Here is a 6,000-nt window from a genome sequence, read left to right as displayed (position 1 = left end):
CTCAGCCACATTTTCAGAAGGATAAGTATCCAGCTTTTCTTCTTTTCTTGTGTCAAGGTTAACAGTCTGAATTCAAAGAAATTGAGTAGAGAATTCCAACAGAAAACTGAAAGAAAAGAATAGCCATGCTCTATTCAATTCGATAGCATATATTATATACTATTATTATTAATATTATATATTATTAATACTATATTTTTATTATACATATATAAGTTTTATTATTCTGACATTTTATTTTGTATGCAAGCAAACACCTTTCTTTTTCTGTGTAAATCAATTCCCTCTCTAGAGGCAGTCTAGCAGCTTTGCTCAAGGTATCCAATTGTTCGAGGCTCTCCGTTTACAAACATGTCATACTTCAAATAAACAAAAACAGCAATGACATTATGTGAATAGAATAACACAAAGCTTCTTTATGCATTCCTCACAGCTGCCTGCTGTATGTGCTAATAATGACATTTCTATTTTCAGGTTATAGAACATTAAATGAATTGAAAAATATAAAACATAAAAAACATGCAGTAAATACCAGGTTGCACAGCTGCTCCAGAATAAATAATAAATTAAAAACTAAACTAAAATATATGAGTAGTTAAAATATATTGAGACTTCAACCTAAACTAAAATTGTTTAAAATATGTAAAGGGCGACTTTCAGTTCAAAGCTGTCCACTGTATCTATACTTCAAAGAGTAAAATAAATAAACCAACATTTCACTTTAAAATGCAGTGTCCAGTGTGAGAAAAAGCCCAAATTTCACATTTCACTTTTAACTGTTGGCATGGGATTATTTCTCATGTGTGGGCTGTGACCAATAAACACAAAGTTTTAATGTGTTATGTTCTAGTAAGCAGTTCTGTATAATCATGGATTGAAATGGGATCCAGATTTCCTCAGATATTTGAATATTGGTATTCATGCACAACATTGAACTTGTATATGTCCTCCAAATTCTAAATTAAAGGACATAGCAGATTAACTCTATATCACATTGATATACTAATGATATATTTATATAAAGATCACTCTTATCTGAAGTGTCACACTGTGCTAACTAAAGCTCTTCTGTAAAATTTATCAAGGCAAGGAGAGGGTTAATATAAATCCCAAGGCCTTTTTTTTTTTTTTTTGTCAGCCCAGACTAAGTGAGTCAGACAAGCTGCAAAATCCAATTTGAAGTTTAATGAATACCGCCACTACTGAAATTATGGATTCTCACAGTTTAATTTATGGGCTGGCTATCCCTCCCCTCGTCTGACACTGCCCTAATCAGAGGTGCTGGGTTTCCCACTGAGACCGACTGAAAGATGACCCATTGCCAGTCCCAGCACGGCACCTCTGCTGATTGGAAGCCTGTCACACATCAGTGGGCGCTCGCACAGTGTGCCCGCACAGCAGCCCGAATGCTCCCAGCGTCAGCACCAATGAAGACAGGGAGATTCTCAGTCCGACATTTCTGCACCATAACATAATGCATGCAAAAACACGCATTTATAAACATACGCCAGCATAAAGAGCAATTTCAAACAAAGCATTCAAAAAGTTTTTAAGTTTGTGAACCTTACTGTTATGTCTTTGAAATAATGCACATTAGTGGTTTGCAGCCTTTTTTGTATTTTAAAATGTATTTAGGTGTATTTAGGTGTTGTATCTAAAGGCCTGACATTGAAGCTGCCTTCATACCCATGGCTCTAAATGGAAAGTCATGGAATGAACATGCAGATGACTTGGGCTTTTGTAGCTCAGGTATTGACTACCAATCCTAAGGTACCATCAAACACAAGAACATCTTACTGTTGAAAATGTCTTGTCCCGCACAGTGTTCTCATGGAAGCCAATGGGCGGACCCATTCAAAAACAATGAGGTTTCAGTCAGTTCTGCTTTTTGTCTTTCCAAATGTGATGAATTTCATGATGTATGAAGTTTTAAACAAATAAACTATTGTACATCATAATCATTCTCTACACATACAATTTTGGATGAAATGTAGTCATATCTTACCTATCCATTTATCTATCTATTGAATACCTAGTATTGAATACTGTACTTTTTCACAAGCCAAAAATAAAGGATGAACAATACAACAGTGTGGTTGGATTTTGCATTAACATTCCTGTCAAAATTGAATTGTCAAAAACGAGTCGTGGAGATACAGTCAAAAAAGAGAAAAGGTTCTATTTAAAAGCCTATTACAGGTCAGTCCTATTCTTTTTAATACTAAGCTAATGGAGGTATAAGTCACAAGCTGACATTAAGTGCAAAGCAGGAGACGTGAAGTGATAATTGGAATCAGCCACTGTGCGTGCAATAGTGCTCTGCTCAACAAACTCATCAACTCTGTGTAATATCAAATCTTTGTATGATAGAGTTGTTATAGGTATACAATCAACATAAAGTGATTAAAGAGTGATTTGAGTGTTCTTTGTCAAGAAACAGTACAATGGGACTAAAGCTTGAGTCTGATATCACACTTGAGTCTGCTCAACACTTTGGCAAGTAAACATACTGTTTAAAATGTTATTTTGGAAACTTTAAAATCAAAGTGCTTTGAATTGCAATTGAATATGTGCAGTAATAATAAAATGTAGGTTTTGTAAATAATGCTTGTATTTTGCTTGTACTTTTTTTACATAGACAAACAACTGATTGTGAATGTAATATTAGTAGTTTGAATGAAAAGTAGAATGAAGATTGTTCTCTTTTTCTGAAGAGCAGGTCCAATTTCTTGTCTCATTGTGACTTCCAATAATTAGTTTTTTTTTTTAACTTTCCTTAAACGTTCTTAGACTTTTTTTTGTATACATGTATTTACATTAAGTGTGCAACTTCAAAAGACAAATAACAGGACTGAAATACATATTTGCACTTATTATAAACTTGACTATAATAAGTGCCTTGTATAAGAATGTTAATACAAAATTAAAAATGTCTAATCGAAAACTTTCTTAGGTAATAAACAGAATATCAAACTATTATTTTTTATTTTTTTATAACAGATACATAAATACACAAATGTATATATAAATTACAAGGTAACATTCTGCATTATATTTGCAACTATATGTATTATTTAATTTGCCTTATTATAGGCTGAACACAGAGGGTTGTTCTATTTCCACATTGCATGCAAGTACAATAAAACATGGGTCATGTCTGTAATCAGCTTCAGAATAGCAAATATGCATGCACATGCATTTTAATTACTTCATTAAGCTTCACAGTTAAAAAAAGGAGTGATCTCTTGGGGGTCTTTAAAAATATATTTTGCTTGTAAATTTAGAGCTCAGTAAAAACTAGGGACTTTTTATAAGCAATCACTGTGCAAGGCAACTTTTGCATGCACCCTAGGTTTTTTGTCTCAGTGGCCCTGCCTTTTAGCCTGGGTGACACTAATTTATTAATTCAAAAAGTGCTGAATCATGTTCTGCTTTATTGGTACATAGGGAATACAGTCATTATAACACATGGAGAGAGAAAAAAAGATTAACCTTTAAAAAACAAAAACTTAAGGACAAATTCTTATTACATATATATGGATGATAATTATTGATGCCACCGCAGAGGAAAGAAACATTTGTAGCACTACAAATTGTCAGGATCTGTGGCACTGCTTGAAATTATTATTTAGTTTTTAGGTGACTTGAGTCTTGAAGATTACATAGAAATTTGTTGTTGGGAAATACATCAATGATGTACACTGCTGGGTGTGCTGATGCACTGCCAGCAGACTTGCCTTTATCTCAATTACACAACATTACGTCACACAAAGGAAGAAACCCTGGCATCCTAAACCCTCTGAAAGCATTGTTCCCTGCATTTGAATTATTGAGGCAGTGCGAGAGAGAGAAGTCTGCTAGAAATGTAGACAGCAGGAATTTAATTAGATATAACACAATTCATATAAAGTATATGCTCTTAGTTATGATAAGGTAAAATAGATGTTTTTCATTTTCATGTGTTAAGTTGCCTTTAATGTTAACTGATGGTAGGTATATTATGTTCTTGAATTAATGATGATAATTCAAGGTGCATTCGTTATTATATTTTTTAACTTGCCAATAATTGTACCTCTATTATTGAAATAAAGTGGTGATTGATTCTTACAGCTCTTAACTGTTAAGAGTATAAAGATCTCCATTGATTCCTTCTGGTGACTTACAGAGTGCCGGTGTTGTATATACCCATGTGCGACTATAAATAAACACATTTAAACAGATGAACATCAATACAAATATACAGTATAGTTGCCATGCATCCGATAATATAAAATATGTAGTATATAAAAACACAAGTACATCCCAAAAATAAGATGAATGTTAGGAAGTGGTACTTCTACGTCTAATGGACATTGAAATCTGCTGATTTCAGATAAAAAAGTAATCTCTTCATGGATACCACTTTTCAGAGAGACTACATTATCTGCTTTTGTTATATAAAAAAAGAGTTTCGCTTTGTTCCATTAGACTAAGTACGTATTTATAAATAATGTATATCATGTCCCTCTTAATTTTGATAAAAAAAGATGACAAAACATCCTTAAAAGCTACGGTGGTGTTTCATTTTTCTGTACCCTCTCTACTAATGTGACTTGCTCTCAGCCGATCGGTCAGGCTTGTCATATGCAGCAGGCTCTCTGTCTGCTTTTTTAGTGAAATGGCAGCAATTCCCTTGGCCCAGAGACTAAAATTTCAGCCCTGTTATTATCAAATATTTAATCTGTTTGCCATGTTGTAACAGAAAGCCGTGACAATTCACAGTGTATGGCCTTTGCTACTCCTTCTCCAGAGATGCATTGTCTTGTGTCACAAGATGGAAATCTCTGCAACTAAGCACCTGTTGGCTTTCAATCACACAAGGTAAAAAGGTCCTGCACTAAAAAAAGAAATATTTTATTAGGTCCTCTCCAATAGCCAATGAAAGGCTCATACTTAATTCATGGCACTTTAAAAACTGCAGATAGCTTTATTTATGAATACAAAGGTCTTTGGTTATCTTCATAAACCTTGACATCTTTTGAATCCTTATTAAACAATGATGGCTTCAGCAAGATTGTGTGAGCTTATGTGTCTCAATGATTCTGAAATATAACATCATTTAGGAACACTGAAAATACATTATGTATATAAACATCGATGTCTTTATTGTCATGATCATTAGCTTTTATGGATCAATTGGAGATGTAGGAAAAAAGGGGTTTATTATTCAGTAGAAGTAAATCTAAGCATAACACGTTTTAACCACTTCAACACCATGACGTACACACGTGCGTCAAATGAAAACCCTCACACAGTAGATTCTTGATTCTTATTCAATTCTATTTGCGGCTTCTCAGTCTAGCAATTCAGGTATTGTTCCCAAAGACAGTGCTGCTACTGTAGAAGGTGTATTGAAAGCTGGGGAGGGCAGTCATGTGATGTTTTTATAAATTGTGTGTGGTTTAGAGCTTCCAATGTACCTGTGCGTGTCTATCTTATGTCTATTGTGGCAATCCATTCACCTTTTTCAAGTATATAAATAGAGTTTTATATTATTATTGCTAGTTGTATTGTTAGTTGTACTTGTTTAGTTGAAGTTTATGTAGTTTTTATCAAAATCTATACAGTGCTGTGACGAAATACGTTCAGAAAACAGTGCTGAATAGAAGGCAATGAAGCAGGGAGCACAATCACAATGCTGTGCAAAACCCTATAGCACATTTGTAACACATCCTTCAAAGTTTATTGTATTGAACATTTCAATAAATGGCTCAGAGAAAGCTTGTGATGGCACACTTTTTGATAGTCACTGAGTTTTAGTTGATAATAACTGTTCATTGTTTATTATAGCGTTTCAGTTTATTATTTTCATTTGCGTTTCAGTGTATTGTTTATTATTTTCAAGAGTTCCAGTGTATAGCATATTATTTATATGTGTGTTTCAATGTTTTGTTTATTATGTTGTTTTGCATTGTAGTGTATTGTTTTTATTATTACAAAAGTTCATTATTTATTATAAAG

Source organism: Amia ocellicauda, chromosome 9, assembly GCF_036373705.1.
Source record: "Amia ocellicauda isolate fAmiCal2 chromosome 9, fAmiCal2.hap1, whole genome shotgun sequence".
NCBI lineage: Eukaryota > Metazoa > Chordata > Actinopteri > Amiiformes > Amiidae > Amia > Amia ocellicauda.
The sequence above is the reverse complement of the archived record's forward strand: the minus strand, read 5'-3'. Positions refer to the sequence as shown.